General features: G+C 32.7%; 1 protein-coding gene across 3 annotated transcripts in view; it reads right to left on the reverse strand.

Annotated features, from left to right (window-relative positions):
- Window positions 1-17,692, reverse strand: part of LOC118275339 (uncharacterized) — a 178,692-nt gene that overhangs the window by 129,912 nt on the left and 31,088 nt on the right. For all 3 annotated transcript variants that reach the window (XM_035593247.2, XM_035593248.2, XM_035593249.2), the window contains exon 3: window positions 4,433-4,469. The gene's annotated coding sequence lies outside the window, so the exon portion shown is untranslated. The remainder of the gene's footprint in view (window positions 1-4,432; window positions 4,470-17,692) is intronic.

The following is a 17,692-nucleotide window of genomic DNA, read 5'->3' on the forward strand; positions in this document are numbered from 1 at the left end:
ATTCCTTATCATCTATCTTAAAGAGACCAGCTGCGTTCGAGTAGCTGATTAAGTCATTTAAAAAAACCAGTTTCAAATTATACTGACCAACAGTTTGACCGTTTGCAACCCTTTTACTCAACAGTCCTTTCATATCAAGCTCTATTGAGCCTACAATGAAGATAATGATAGTATTATTTTCTTATACCATCAACAAAGATGACTGAAATCCAATATTATAATAGTCAGGATTTTAGTCAAAACAAAATCAGCGTGCTTTGTTGGCGATCCTCTCCAGCCGGTGTCATATTCAAGAGGGTTGAAAGTATGGTTGGCAAATGCGTCTCGTGCTCTTGATGGAAATAAGCATAAAAATATTGACTCAACTCACAAATATATTTTAGTATTAATTTGTTTGAACAGTCCTGTGAATGCAGTGTTTAGTTTTGAGATAATGAAAGTAACTGTAGATGTTGAAACAGCTTCAAGTTTTATAGAGCAATTATAAGTTTGAATTTCATTATCGTGTTTGCTTATTTCTAGTCTCACTACAATTAATTCTATTTTTATTTCTAGTACTTTGATAATTCAATTATTTTTCTGTTGACCGTCTGACAGAAATTTTGCGAAAACGGGACAAAAGATAGTGTCTCGTCGACATATAAACAGCATTATACCACGGAATCGAGTTACATGTGTCGAGTCATTTACGCCCCCCACAATGGCGTCTATAGAAAGACCCCCTTTGTACTACCGTATTCACATCGAGAAAACGTATGAATTTTTTACTACTAAATACGAAGCTTAGGGAAGGAAATTTTGGCTTCCTAAAATCTTCCATTTAATCGCGTGAATAAGAAATGTATTTCGAGACACGTGTTCTGTATCTGTATTGATATTATGAAAGCTAGGTGCGATCATAATCTCCTTATTATTACATTCTTTATGCTTATACTTACCTTCTATATTTGAAGCCTTGGATTTTTTGTGTAGAATTTCTATTTTTGATTAACAAATTATTGTTTCTTTAAAATATAATTCAAGATTTTTTTCAATTTAAATTGATCCGTTTCAATTTCCTATCAGTATCTCTATCTACTTGTTCATCATTCGTTGCCTTAACTACAAATGTCATAGTTGTCAACAATAATAACAGATCACTCACTTCTGAGAATATTTCAATCAATTAGTTGTATTCATCCTGCACATCATTCATCATCATTGCATCCATTCTTTAATATTAAGTTCATCTGTTGATATTTCATTTAGAAACAATTAGCCATCTGTGTTCTCTTTTACAATACTTTTATTTTATTGTGGTGCAATGCCATCCTGTTTGTATAATGACAAACTCATAACAATTATGTCTAATGTTATTGTTGTTTTATGAATTATTTCCTCATCCTCCTTTATTTGGTAACTATGACTTTACGTGTCACAGGACAAATTCCTAATAATGTCACCAGTTATCTAATTATCGTTTACGAAGATTTCTTTTGTTCTCATTATGACACATCACTTTACTTTTCCAAAAGTTCCCAATACCTAATAAGGAATCATTTCGAAATTGTTTGCTAGGTATATAGTAGAGATTTTTAAGTACAATAACAATTTATGGGCTAAAATAATAATTATAATATGGCTATCATTTCCAACCTAAAACTAGTCAAAAATAAAAACAATGTATGTAGAATTGGATTGCGATAAGAGGGAGAGTATGGAGGGAGAGAGACAGAATAAGCTTACATGTCTAATAAAGGAAGACAGTTGTGATCATGCGGGACAATCGACCAGATTGGGTCAGATGTTGCGAAGTGGCGTGTGAACACTCCCGCCATTATAATGGGTGAGAAAGTTGTACTATGGGTGATGACAGCAAGTGTAGACAAAATAGTTGAATGTTGGTACTGACTTCAATAATTATTACCAGGTTTATGATTGTTCATTGTTTAGGAAACTACCTTATTGCTTACTCCTTTGAGGTACTATAAATATTATGTTCGTTTTGAAGAAAAATAGGTAATTATTTTTGCATTCAGTTTTCGCAATAGACTTTAAATTGATACACGTAACTAAAGTGGGCGTGGGCGCTCAAATGACTAAATTATGGACGCATTATGCCTATCATAATATCAAGTTTGGTGTTATATTATTGTTATTTTTTATCTTAAAATCCATCTAAATATTTAGCCACTTTAAACATCATCCATTAGTAAAATATTTGGATTCCACTTAATGACTGGAATTCACATAACACCCACGTTTTAATAAATTCTAATCACACACTTAATGACGTCATACGTTCTAGACGAAATATTATAAAGATATAAATTGTGTTTGTTTGCGTGTCCCTCGTTTTAGAGATTATCTCCAAAACTGCTGGTCTGATTTGAATAAGACCTTCGAGTTGGGGATTTTGTTCTGTAAAATGAGGTATAAGTAGCAGAAAGTATTTTAGGCTTACTTTTTATGTGTATATTTGCTTTAAGATTAGGGATCGTGTCACCGTCTGTCTGTCTGTTTTGATGGAGTTTATTGCTTACGACGCTATATTTTAAATCTATAAGAAAGCTTCTTACTTTGTGAAATTATCCTATCCGTTCATATATCGTTCAAAATTGTTTTGTAGACGAAATGCTGGTAGCAAAGCTTAGCTCAAGCATTCGGATTTTTATTTAATGAGTATTTTTATCCCCGAAGGAGTAGGCATTAGGCGTTAGGGCAATTATTGCCGCTATATAATATACACACACTTTTCACCATTTGTGCTATAAGTCCTATGTAATAGGGAGTGAGCCTATTGCCATACACTAGGCACAACACAACACAACCGAAAAAAATGCAGTAATACTTATCCCGACCCGGGTATCAAACCCGAGACCTCTTCCGGCACCCGACCAACGAGGGAGTCTTATTAATTTATCTTTAATACATTATTTTTTGACATTACATAATTACGTAAATACAACAATCAGCAGTGCATTATCACAATTAAAAAAAAAAACACAATAGCCTCGCAGAATACAGAATCGCAAAAACATATCTATCATAGAGAATACATCAATAACAGCATTTCCCATATTCGGATTTTATCCGTCAGAGGGATGCTTCATCCGACAAAAGCCAACACAGGGTAAAATAAACAAACACACTGATCCCTAGCATCAAATTACGAAATATTGTGCTCCGGTATACAATATCATCGTGCTATATGCTTTTATATCGCAATCTATTATAGTTTTGGTCTCAAATGACAACTTAAACAGATTTCAGTGATATCTTTGCAATATGACGCCATCTTTCTTTTTATTGGCGGTAAAATGTTTAAAAGATAAAATGGCCACCTTTTTAAGATTTGCGTGTCATGTTAAAAATATTTTTTTTAAATGTGTATTGTTTACATTGATCATTATCTGATTTTTTACGATTATAAGTATCTAGGTTATTACCGAACAAAAGCATGAAAAATATATTAATCTTTCATGTTTTTGTTAGATTTCAATTAATGTTAAATGGTAATAGAATTATATTAAACATTTGTAAATAACGTTTTATGTTTATTGACGGCCTAAGATCTTTCTTACAAAAAAGCTTTTGTCCGTGACTTAGTTCGCGTGGAATAATAACATCTAGCATCCATTTAGTCCGGTATCTATCTAGTAACACCCCCATACTACTTATTTCTTTAATATTTTCAATGTACAGAATTAACACTACTACAGCTTTATTATACAAGATATAGATAAGTGCTAATATACACTTACTAAAACACATAAAAAACCATCGAAAATAAATATAATAAATACTTTAGCTTCTAGCTCTTAACGTTTCGTCAAATATAATTTTGCTGATAACAGGCATCATATTTCAGATCTCATTCGCACTGAGACCAGACGGGTAGTCATCTATTCCGTAATATTTAAGCCAAATATTTGATCTGGATGTCAACCCTTATATACTTCGGAAGGGCTAGGGATCGTACGAATAAACACAAATAAAAGGCCACAGTGTACTGAAATAAACATCGATATGAGAATAACATATAAGCCACAGAGGAGCAAATAAAAAACCAAGTAAATATACGGGATTCCCAAATGTCAAGGCGAAAAATAAATATGATATTTCATAGTCATATCGTATTTTCAATTTCAATAGAATTGATTTAGAACAAAGTATTATTTGTCTAGGTGTATATAAATCTGACAATTTAGTTGGGAAATCGATGTTTATGAAGTAAGTATTCCACCCATTGTATTATCAATTTCTGAATGTTTATCATTTGTGTTTTTTTGGTGTACAATAAAGAGATTTTTAATATAATCTAATCTAAGTAAGTAAGTAGTAAAGTAGTATATATTGTTTGAAAAAAAAGCCACACATATTAGACTGGAAGAGAATATTGGTCGATGTAATTTATAAACTACTTCCACCGTAAATTATATGTGACTCTTACCGATTATAATTTTGGCCTTCAGGTCTGGGATATATATCTGAAAACAGAAGAAAAAACATTTATTAAAATATTCCTTTTAAAACCTACATTCGTTAAAAATTAAAATTATTGAAGATATCTAATGCTTTTAAAACCATAGGTTCCTAATCTAGGGTTAGAAAACAAAAATTAAATATACAAAGTTATTTACAACTAACATTTATATCGAGTTCATAAATCGCTAAAACTTTAATGCACAAATAGTTCTTTAAAATTCAAAGGAGTCTCAGGTAGACAGTTTTTTAAGGGTCCTTAAAAACGTTTGGGGTTAAATTCGCTTTCACGGTAAATCGGTTCACTATATAAAAAAATCTTTTCAAATGATAGAAAAAAATGTTTTTTACTAGTATACCCGTGACCTGCGCTTATTTCCAGAAGATTTCACATTAGAAAAAACTGGGTAAGTACGAATCGATTTTACTTTGACATGGTTTCGTACTATCAGGTATCATCATTTATGTATTCACCTAATTTTAAAAGAACATACGAAGCAATTAGAACCGCAATACAGTGAAACAAAATATTTTAAATATCAGTTAATTTTTTTATAACTTATGTGAGACATACTACTACTACTTAATTATTATGTTATCGGCTTAATCACGTATCTATTACACACGAAGCGGCGATTGTCGCGGAATGCTGCTCATGACTATGAGCTTCTAGCATAGCTTGAAACTAGTCGAGTTCCTCGTCAAACAGATACGTGAGTAAGCCGATAACATAATAATTAATCACTTTATTTGTATGATTTTATTTAGCTGTTAGGTATGTATACCTAAAATTTGTCTGTTTTTTTGCCAAAATTTTTTTTAAGTCAAATATTGTAATAATCACACATCCGTGCTTAATCCTAGACAAAAATACATAGCTTAATATTGTTTTATTGAATAACAAACTCTTAGCAACAGGGATTCCGTCAGCACCCTTTTGCCACGGGATCCTAAAAAGAGCTTAACTTTGAACAATACGATTTTTTCTTAACAGGATTAAGTATTATATTAAGTTATCAAACGGATTGTGAGTTTTTTTCTATTTTCAAAAAGGTAATGTTACGTAAAGTATTTGCGAGGAAGGAAGGATTTGTTAAAAAAAGGTTTTTATTTGTATTTATTGGTATTCTATAATCATGATCTTTGTTGGGTTAAGAGTTGTGAACCGAAAAGAGTGATGAAAATTAAGACATCAGTTTAAGATTATTTTATTAATACCTATGCTTTTTTAATTATTACGACGAGGAACTGCACCAGGTTTAAGCCACGCTAGAGGTTCATATTCATTAGCAGCATTCCGCGAAACACGACGCGGCGACTGACACGCTGCCACTGAAACTAGTCGAGTTCCTCGTCGAATAGTTACGTGAGTAAGCCGAAAAACATAATATTTAATTAAGTATGTCTCACGAAAGTAATGACATAAACAATACCTATGCTTTTTTATAGAACAGGAGGTAAACGCGCAGGTGATAATACCTAAACTTTCAGCGTCACCCGTTTATACCCGCAGTACCAAAGGAGTTATAAGTGCACTGATGGTTTATATGCGTTGATGGCGATTGATTGCTACAATCGTTTATCATGGAAAAGTTTGATTTCTAAGCTCTAAGTTTAACTAGTTTGTCTTATAATAAAACTTTCGAGATTTCTTTTTATTGTCTACAGTAAATCTTTATTTATAGTAAGAAATAGAATGAAATGAAAAATATTTAACAAAAGTTCACCAAACTTTGATAGAATAACTATTCGAAGAATAGATTTTTCAAATTTAAAACAACTTTGATAGAAATACCAAACAATATCAGTTTACAAAATGTGAAAATAAATCTGAAACTGAAACTAAAGATTTAGTTAAAAATCAGTTTCATGTCTGAAAACTAAATTTACTTTGTCGAACAGAAATAAATCAAGAATTTACTGAACGAAAAATAGAAATATAAAACAAAACAGGTTTTATTAAAGGGATGCAGAATAAAAACCCTAAAAGTAGAGTTTTTCGAAACAATTTTAAAAATTCCAGTAACTGGAGATAGGTTTGATATTAAGTTTTTGCCTTTGAAGTATATCAATCGATTCCCACCCGTATTTGTAACGAGATAAAGAATATAATTAGTAAAATATTGATTAACATTAAGGTTAATATTTATTTTAATGTTCATCTTCTAGATTGTTTTCAAATATTAGACACGATTTTTTTTGTTTTCTTACGGAAACAAAAACTTTCGATTATATCGATTTGAAATACGCGTGACATATTTGCTCCCACTCCTAAACGTTTATACCTTTTATCAAAGTATCTATCGAAGTTTTTATCGAAGTATGTAATATGTTATATTACATATATACAATATAAAAAATTTGTGCAATAGATTTTTCATTTTTATACTACGTTATTATTCTATTCTCCTAAGTCGACCTAGCTTTCTTCAGTTAAGCAAACTCATGCGTAAAATCTTAGTAAGAAATTGCAATCGCTAAAACAAAAAATCTCAAAGGTAATCCAAACCTGGTGTATTATCATGTCCTTTTAAATTCACCCATACATAATTCTCTTTACAAGGCCCAGTTCAAGTGGAGTTCAGTTTTAATAAATTCATTACAGACCCATTGGCATAAATCATGCGATGTAGCATTAGGCTGCTGGCGCACTAGACTGTAACGACTATGGGGACACTAATGGTTGCAGTGAGTTGCGGTCGGGATTAATTTTGTAACTGTGTTTAGGTATGTTGTTGTTTACTAAAGACAATGAAGATTTTGGTGCAGTTTGGTATGTCTTTAGACAATTTTCGTGATGATGATGTTTTAAAAGGCACAATGCTTAAAAAGATACCGTGATGTTTCTAATAAGACTTAGTTCTACATGAGTATTGAAATCAAAAATTTTATACGAGCAGCAAAAGCTATTTTTTGGAAAGTGTTTTTGGAAAAAAATGTACCTTCGGGCGCTATGGCACTTCTAACAAAAAAAAAACATTTTTTTTTCGTATAGTGACGGTCTCAATGTATCGTGCATCGGCCGTCGAATATCCTATTTGACGCCCTCTTTTGCAACATTCTACCAAGTATGAAATCTATATACTAATAAATTCTGTTTAAAAAAATACATCAAAAATTCCTGTTTAAAAATCTTATCAGACTTAACAACTCGCCCACAAAACAATTTAATGAACACCAACCACAAACTGACATCCCAATCCCACCGCAATTACACCTCAGTGTTTAAGTACCTTAAACAAAAAGTGTAGCAAGGAAGAGATCACGACTGAACAGCGGCCATCATAAAACGTGATGCACCAACGGAGGAACGGTCACGAAAGTTTACGAGCTGATCCCTTTTATAAATCGACAGTTTAAATATTTATTACCGATATTATTGAAGATTGCTTTATCAATACTACGGTGTTGGTCGTTGATTTTGCTAGGGGTGTTCCAATTATTTTGTTTTGTTTTTCTTTTTTTTTTGTTGTGGGTTATAAAATGGTGTTTTTTTTTTGTTTTATTGGTGATTATTATGGTTTTATTGGTTTAGATTGTAGGTATTGTAATTATTGTTGATACTGGTATAGGTATACATTAATTGCGTCAGTTGCGTAATTTCTCTCTTCCATGGTTTAATAAAAAACACCACAATCTTGAAGTAAAGTTTAAAAAATCTCATAGCGTGTGTAATCCTACATTCAATGTTACTATGACGTTTTTGGATCCCATTTGAAGATTTAATTATATTAGGAGTCGATTACCTTACAATTGCTCCTCAGAGAAGACAAACCTTCATCAAATCATTCCGTTGTCTTAAATTTTGAAAAGGACATAGACAAAACACAAGTTCCTTAATACACTTCCACTTGACACCGGAAACGCTTTCATAGAATCAGAGTCATTTAGCCACGGTACTGTGTAAAGTGGGCAACATTAGTCACATAGTCCACAGTCCATAGAATAACGGTGTAACAATAACTTAGAGAAGAGAAATACTGACCACTCACCGAGAGGTTGTATAGTCGCATTGTCTTTGTAAGTACGGACAAGCCTCAATGGTCCTTCACTAAACATAGTTTTATTTACCGTTTACTACACAACAAGGCGATGAACAAAACCTTATTGTCAAAGAAATAGAGTTGCATTTTGTAATGTAACAAAAATTGCACAGTAAACGCAAGTTTGTCAGAAGCACTTGTACATGTCATAGTTGTCAGTTAATTTTTCGAATGTTGAATAACTTTTTTTTTTTCAATATAGTACGCTAAAAGTTTTGGAGTGTTCGTACAGAAAGAGCTTGTTATTTTATTGTTGATTGCCGTTTTGTCTTCGGTACGGTTTTTTTTGATGGAATCGTCTGTCAGTGTGGCCGTTTGTTATAAACGTTGAACGGCGATGCATTTTATTAATATGTTGTTTTCGTATCTCGATGGGGTTTTGATAGACACATTATGAATTATTTATTAATGTTAGATCGATGTTAGACGCGGTTTTTGCGTGACTAAGCATTATCGGACTTTTATTTTTAAATTTGTAGTCGGTAGTATTGGTTGTGTTTTTACGAGTAATAGCATGGTAAGTTTTAATAGGTATTTAAATGGTAATGAAAATGTGGAGGCGAACCTAATTTCAGGTCTCTTAGATGTATTATTACTTTTGTATCAAGATTATTATTGTATTAATGCTTTCATAGAAAAGACTGGAAAGAGAGTAAGAGAACGATTTTATTTCCCTGCAGTGTGACGATCATGGCTGAAACCTAAAATCCCCAGAGTTGCGGACTACCTAGCGGGTTTACCGAGGCTCCAGTTCGAAAAGCAGAAATAGGAACGAGGTGGTTTTTAGTCAGTAAGAGTCTAACACTCCGCCATTGCCATTGGGTGATTTTACCCCTTAAAAAATAAATAAAAAAAAAAAACAAAAATCGAATGGCAACGAAACAGTCCGCTACTTAACACCAAATTAAAGTCAACTAAAAAATTTGAAACTGAGATTTGATCAAAAGATCTCACCAAGACAACCTACAAACCAAAAAAAAAAATGGTCACCAATACAAAAAAAAAGAACACCACCCTATAAGCGATGACTCGAAAATTGCAATGACAAATCCCAAAATGACGAATTGGCATCCCGTTACCAGCTTGTTAAGTAATCAATTTTGACCCTTATACGACTGGTATAATGTGTGGGATGGGAAGCAGAGGTTATGGTCAAAAGCACCCGAGGCCATACCGATAGAGTAATGGTTAGCACTGTTTAAAGGTTGGAGTAATAACAGCTCATTACATTATGCTTATAGGAAAATATCTGGAGGCTCAAACTCTGAGACCAATTATTATTGAGTGAGAATGACCGCAGCATGACCGAATTGTAATAACATAATTTAATACTTGAATATGTGAAAATAATGTCAGTTTTTTATGATTGTGAACTGCTTTTTATTTTCTTTACCGTATCCACTGTCTTTAAGGCAGGTAATATCCCTAAAATCTTCTTCTTAAAAGTGTCAAAATCGGTTTAGCTAAACGTGAGATAATCGCAGACAAACATAAAAACATACAAGTTAAACTGAGAACCTCCTTCTTAGGAGTCTGTTAAAAATATAGTCTCTATCTACAGATACAACAGATGATTGGTCCTAAAATGGGAATACAAGCTTTCGTAAAGCTATAATACGAACTATTTGGACTGCCAAGGATGATGAATATAAACCATAGAACAATCTCATTAAGAGTCACTTTTCAATCTCTATTAGTTGAATAGGTATCTAAATAATAATCCAATTACTGAAAGTAACCAACAATCATCAATTAGACTTCCAAAATTTAAAAAACAAAATTAATTAAATCACATTAAAAGAACAACACATCCACTTCATACCCTTATGAATACAGGTACATTAAATGTATTTTCCAATCACGTAACATCTGTACATATATTAGATACAAATCTATGGGCCCGAAACTTTGTATGGAATACAAATAAGCCTTTAGAAAAGGTCTAACTTCAAAGGATATGTACAGCCACAGAGTGAAGCCGGTTCGAAGTTTTCAATTTGACGGAATCATTAATGTGTTTGGGTATATTGATTTTAACTGTCTTTGTCGATTCAGTGGTCACGAGAGCAATAGATCTGTGTTTATTAATAGGTTCGACTCTTGAGATGAAAGTTATAATTTTTGTCTCGAAATTGATAATTATGACATTATTATTGCAATATGAATTGAAAATGCTACCGTACTTGTATTTGTACATAGGACAAAAATAAAACAAAATTTTACGACACATTACAGCTAAAAGATCTTAATCTGAAACTATTTGAATTTTAAGCAACGATATCTCTAACAGAATAAAATATCAAATAAATAAATCACTAATGACAACTTCATACAAGCCGCAAGCAAAAAAACAAGAAACAATAACTAATAACATCTAATAACCAGTCAAAACTTTTTACAATAAAAATATTTTAGTGAAACGCCTTCGTCATTCTGTGAACATGAACGGTACTGGCGATCGTGTAGCGATTATCTTAGATCGAGTGTCGATAGATGGGAGAAATAGTCAGTAATGTCTTCATTATTGCGCCAGCCAATTGATTCTCGCGGAATTGGCTCCAAGTTATTTGATGTATCGCAAAGAATGACGAGGAACAAAGTTAATGTTTTGTTCGCTTATTTTTTGCTATAACAGAGCTCAATAAATCGATTTTTATGTACCTTTCTGGTCACTGTTTCGGTTGGGTTCGTGTTGAACAATCATTATTGGAATTACAAGTCGAAACATCTATTGAGTTGAAATTGATTATCTTGTAACATTGTTCCTGTTAGATATTTTTCTGTTCTTGTTAGAACATTTTGTAATGAGAATGACCCTTATGAAGCTAGTTGGGACTGATAAGAAATAATTACGTAAGTTAGAAATTCATAAACACAAGTCTATAGTAAATAAACTAACTCTACGTAAGGGAATCAACCTCATTATTTAGAAAGAATATAAATATAAGCCATTGAATGACAAAAAACGACAAACAAAAGGGTACGAGAGATCGATTTAAAAAACGACATGATTGATACGATCGGTATAATAAAAACCACTAAACATGAGTAGCTAACCATCAATAAAACTAGAGAATCAGACAAATGCTACTAATAAATCTGAGACCAATCAAAAACAATTTAACCGACAGAAACTCCCATTGAACAATATTAAAACGCACTTCAGAACCTCTCAATGCATTCTTCATTCCAAAACTATGTTAAGTACACACCCATATAAGTCGGGACCTAGTAATGAACCAATAGTATTGTAAGAGAAATTAGATAAATCATTAGCATCTATTGTTGCAAGTGAGTCAGCAAAGATGATAATATTTGGTACACACTCATACTTAAAGCATTTCCTCTGTTTTGTAAGAACATTTTGGCACTCATTACCGTTTGTGGTTTTTCAAATAACACTCATTGTATGCTCAGTCAGTCATCTTTTTGTTTGAATAAAAGAGTAATCATTTAAATGACCGACGAGTTTTTTGGAAATTACTTCTTTATATTATGGTTAATGATGTGTGGACGTATTAATCATTGTCTTGTATGTGTCATTCGTTTTCTCGTCGTCATCAAGAGGCCGTAACAGTTAACTGTTTGACTATGGGCTTACTCTTTAGACTATGGATTCCCATGTGTGGTAGGTAAAAGCAAAAAATGCAGTTCGTAGTTTATAATGGTTTTCAAGGTTATCAAATCAACTTTTCATCATTTGTGTTTTAAGTTCCATGTAATAGGGGGTGAGCCAATTGCCATATGCTGGGCACAATTCCAGACTCCGTACTACTACTGGATTTTTTTCTAAATGCCGAAAACAGCCGAGTAATAGTTTACCCGACCCGGGAATAGAATCCGAGACCCCATGTCCGACAGTTACACTTGCGACCAATCGACCAACGAGGCAGTATAATTAATATTAGGAATTGCTGGGATAAATATAATTATAATATGTCAGAATAACTATAACTACATGAAAAATATTTAAATCTTATAATAACTATGTCTAATTATTACTATTATAACAACAACGTTATCGGTCAACAACATCTTTTTAGCTAGGTATGTATATATAATTTTATATCGCATCTTTCACAAACAGCAAACAAAAGTATCTTTTAAAACACAATATTTTCAAATACCCACCGCGAAATTGTTGTTTCCTTAGTACCTATTCAAATTCAACACAATCGTAATTTCCAAATTGGAATTTGTCTAGCAGATATCAAATGTGACATCAAAGGAAAGCTAGACAAGTTTATAGATAGGCAAACGACGCCATTTTCAGTCTAAACAGACGTCGTATCGTTAAATCGTATGTAATGTCTATCCAATTCAATTCTCACTGGACTCGAGTACAAGATTACGAGCAGTCTTCAGACCAACAAGAATATGTCAGGATTATAAATCATTACAATTGGGAGTTCTATTATTGAAGCACTATGTTATTGGAAGTTTACATTATCTTGAAATTGACATAGTATAAATTATTGTTTCTTACAAGACTTAGAATTTGTAATCAGAAGCAATTACACGAAACAGGATTATCTTGAAGTAAAACTTAAGAGATCTGTTTTCAAATATCGTGTTATGCTGCGAACTGCCGGCTAAGGCTCGAAAACCAGTAGGAACGGTGTGGTTTTTAGTCAGTAAGAGTCTGACACTCCCTCGCGATTTACCCAGGGCGGGAGAAGTAATGGACGACATTCCTAGTTTCCTCCCTTAGAATAGAAAAAAATGTGTTATCATTGAGTATATTCTAAATGAAATACCAACCCTATGACGATTCAGGAATCAAATAAGAAATAACTGCAAGGATCTAACAAATGAGTTGAGTATATTATTGGTATAGGTTCTAGATAAATATCCCATTAAAATAGCACTAACAATATAACTGGTAGAAAGTGGGTGTAATGTATGTCGTGAGCTAGTGACAAAGGTACTTCTGCCTACTCTGTAGCGAGCATTAAGCGCCATGGTTCTCATATATTACAATAACATGCACATAGGAATTATAACAGTCTCATAACTCCTACATAAAGGTTATAAATGGAAAATAAACAGAATCTAAAATTTACTTAACTCCTTGTTAAAGGAGTCTAGTTAAACGTCTCAAACAAGAGTTAACGGGTCAATTGAAGAACTCAAAATACATTAAGTCAAATGCAAATTAGGTTAACCTTAACCTTTTTCAATTCACAGAGCGTTAACTCCGTCCAAACGAGGTCTTATTGAGTTAGTATTTAAGCTGAAGATTTATTCAAAACAGTACAGAGCGGTGTACTGACGCGTCTCTCATATAAATGAGGAATGTTTCAGAAGATTCTAATAAGATGTGTTATTGGAATATCGAGTATTGTGTTTGTAATTTTTAGTTTAGTAATTTTGCGATTGCTGAGCAATAAGTTTCGTATTGTAACTTTCGTGAGACATAATAATTATTCATTGACGAGGAACTCGACTAGTTTCATGAGATTCAGTAGCAGATAAACAGTCGCCGCGTCGTGTGTCGCGGAATACTGCTCATGAATATGAGCCTCTAACATGGCTTGACACTAATCGAACTCCGAGTAATCTGAAAAACATAGGAATAATTAAGTTTTGTATTTGTATGCTTTCGTTTATCTAAAAAACTTTTATCTATACTCATATTATCACCAACAGATCGTGGTTATCGACTGCAGAAGTATGGAGCCAACTTTCTCCTTGACATTTCTATTTACATAGTATCAGGAATATGTAAAGATCGTTTAACCAATATGCTCAGTTAATAAATAAAATTAAATTTCATCTGTTTCTTATTGGAATTGTGTTATCATGTTCTAAATGACGCTTTAAATCTTTACTACCTGTTCAGTGTACAGTCCCACTCAATAAATCAAACATTTTTATTCCTAACACCAACCGTATAATTCATTCTAATTACATACCCATTCTTTCCTAGCTCCTGTCTTTCTTCAATCGCTTCTGATTACCATATGAATTCCTGTCTAGCAACTAAAAAAACATTAGTCACATCCCTGGCTTTAAAAGCAGCTCAGATTATTTCTACCGCACCGCCTTTAGAAATAACCGTTTAGTATTCAAAGAACATGTGCTTCATAATTCCCTTGATGCTTAATACGGCCTCATACTCGACCACCGCGATTCAAAACCAGATTTGAAGACCTACCCCTCCTCTCTTTTCTATAGAATTTTTGGTGGGATACTACAACGGGTATGGTTAACGAGAGGTCTTGTTGTATTGGATGTTTTATCTCGTACTTGCCCTCATCTCTTTGTTTCACGAAAACGTGATATAAAAGATTAACTTATTAGTATTCGAGGGAGGACTGAGATCGGTTGGCTCAGATGGTGTGTGAGAAGCGGTTTCTACTTAGAAGTACTAAGTCCTTTTTGGGTCTATGTCAATGTTTGCCTATTTGAATTTTGTTGGCTTGTTATTGGGTTCGATTGGATATTTTCATATTATTGGTTTGCCAATAATGTGAGTCTACGCTTATTTTTTACGAAGGTTTAATTTCAAAGTCTACGTTATTTCTGGGAAATCGAATTTAAGATATTCTTCATAGAAATACTACAATGAAATTGCAGTTTATTTATTTATTTACATGGCACTATAGCTCTTATTAAATCTTTTTTCTTTGAAACTAGTAGCTAAACAAGTTTTTGTAAATATCTCAATGTAGTACAGGCTTAAAGTCTAGGCCCAGAAAACTTTCAAGATTTTCAAAGCACGGGCTAACCTTTTTTCAAAAACCTTCGAAAGTGCCTATATTGATAAGAGAGTTTCGGATCCCAAAACCTTTTCCAACTTTTCTAAATAGTTATCGTAAAAAGGTTTCCTTACTACTTAAAAGGTATATAGAATAAAATTCTTAACAAATATATTATTTAATTTCTACGAAATTGACATTGACCTTCTGCCTCGAAAGTCGATTATTGTGAGATTTTTTTTTAATACAAGTGATTTAAAATGTACAGGAATCTAGGCACCAAATCATAACCTATTATTATTACCAGAAATTACAAGCCACTAGATACTCGGATATGAGTCTCCTGTAAATCAAAGTATGTGCCATATAACACTTGGCAGCTGATTAGGAAATCGCAGTTTATCTCACGGGAACGCGCGAAGATCCTCTCAAAATAATTTATTTTTGACTTAGAAAAATACCCAATCATGCAGGTTTTGTACACATTTCTGAATCCCATGTAATATGTTAATTACTAAGACTGAGAGTAGTACTTAATTTATAGCCCAGCAGCTTGAACAATGCAATGAAAATTCTAAGACATTCGTATATACAGGCGTATTCCATTCGTAATTAAATTAACACTTGTATGCTAAACCGCGTGAACAAAGAAAGAATAAGAGTATAAGCATAATATTAAATAGTAAGTATACGTACTATAAGAACTCACCATATTTTACTGTGTGAATTTAAAAATTCGCCTGATTGAACTCAATCCGACCTTAGAATCATACCGAAAAAGTTCGTGTCAGTCGTGGTTGCAATCTTTCAACCAATAAGGTAAACAAGTAAGGTGGGTAAGAAACCCAGTCCGAATATTTTTTTTTTTATTATATACTAGCTTCTATCACGCAAGTCAGCTCATACCCTGTCTATATACCAAACTTCATCAAAATACTTCTGTAGTTTCAGCGTGATTGACGGACAAATATTCAAACAAACAAACTTTCACATTTATAATATTAGTGCGATTTTTCTCTTCGGATTACGTATTTTAAATTAAAGTTATTATTTGTCTTAGAAATACGTTCCCTAACTGGCCACTGGCTGGCATGTTTGACTAAATTCGATACTTTATTAATGTTTACAAAGCTCTACCTTCTTGGGGTGTCATTATTTAAGTACATTTGACACTCCCTGTTCAGTCTGGTCAGTCAACCCCAGTATAACCCTTGTTGACTGACCCATGTAGATATACAGTATGAGACAAACTATTGAAAGTTCAACATTAGCTTTTCATTAAGAATATTTTCCCAGTCAAATTGATTGGAACAGATTCAATATGTAAGTATCAATCAATTAAATTAATGAAAATTAAATGTAAGAGAAGGCCATCAGGTAAACTATCCTTTTCTTGTCCTTTATTACACTTTCAGTTTTATTGTGTTTTGATATAAAGCCGAAAGTACAATAAATAAAATTGACAGTTTTGTTTTGGAATAGGTGGCAAATGAGCAAACGTGTCCCCTGATGGTAAGTGATCAGCGCAGCCCATGGACACCCGCAACCCGGCCTTTTAAAAAGGAGTATGCTCTTTTCTTGAAGGTTTGTAGGTCGTATCGGTTCGGAAATACCGCCGATCAGACTAGGATGATACTAATATCGATGACCCTATTCCCGTTAAAAGAATCAATACTAACACTATTACAAAACTAATAACAAAATTAAAGTTTATCATAATAAAATTAACATTAAACGATACAAAATTGAACACTCAGTTTCGCATAAAAGCTTAATATAAATGTAAATTAGTCCCGGGCGTTTTTTTAACACGTTGCTCATTGGACCCTTCAATATTGTCCCAGATTGTTACAGCCTACCCTACCGATAATGTATCCACCTTAATAGCTTCCTAAAGTCGGCCATCATAAATAAAATGTGCTTCGTAACTTCGATCTAATGAAAGAAATAAAGTACTTTAATTGCATCTTAAAGATGGACGAGGAATTGCCGGTTTCTCGAATATTACTTTGAGTCCAATAATTTCCGTTCCATTAGTCTTTTCAGACTCTTATTAATTCTTGAAGGGTGCTTTTGAGTACTCGAAATTGTATTGTGGAAAGTTAAATTCTTGGGATTTTTCTGCAATCCCATTATTGGAAAGATTAAAGGAAAGGCGATTAGGTACAAGTTTCAAATAAGAATTATGTTCTTTACTAAAAGTTGTTTTAGTTTAGTCTTTACTGACGGACATTTAAGTACTGTTATTTAAGGACTGCCTTAATTTTGTTGTCGTCAAGGTTATTTTCTTTTTTCTATCTCTTTGACTGAAGTGAGAAGAATGTAACACTTGTAATGTAACACTTGTAGTGTTACATTCTTCTCAACACTTGTAGTGTTACATTCTTCTTAACACTTGTAGTGTTACATTCTTCTTAACACTTGTAGTGTTACATTCTTCTCACATAGTTGAAACAATTGAAATAAAAAAATCTATATAAAATT

The sequence above is a fragment of the Spodoptera frugiperda genome, chromosome 8 (assembly GCF_023101765.2).
Source record: "Spodoptera frugiperda isolate SF20-4 chromosome 8, AGI-APGP_CSIRO_Sfru_2.0, whole genome shotgun sequence".
Classification (NCBI taxonomy): Eukaryota; Metazoa; Arthropoda; class Insecta; order Lepidoptera; family Noctuidae; genus Spodoptera; species Spodoptera frugiperda.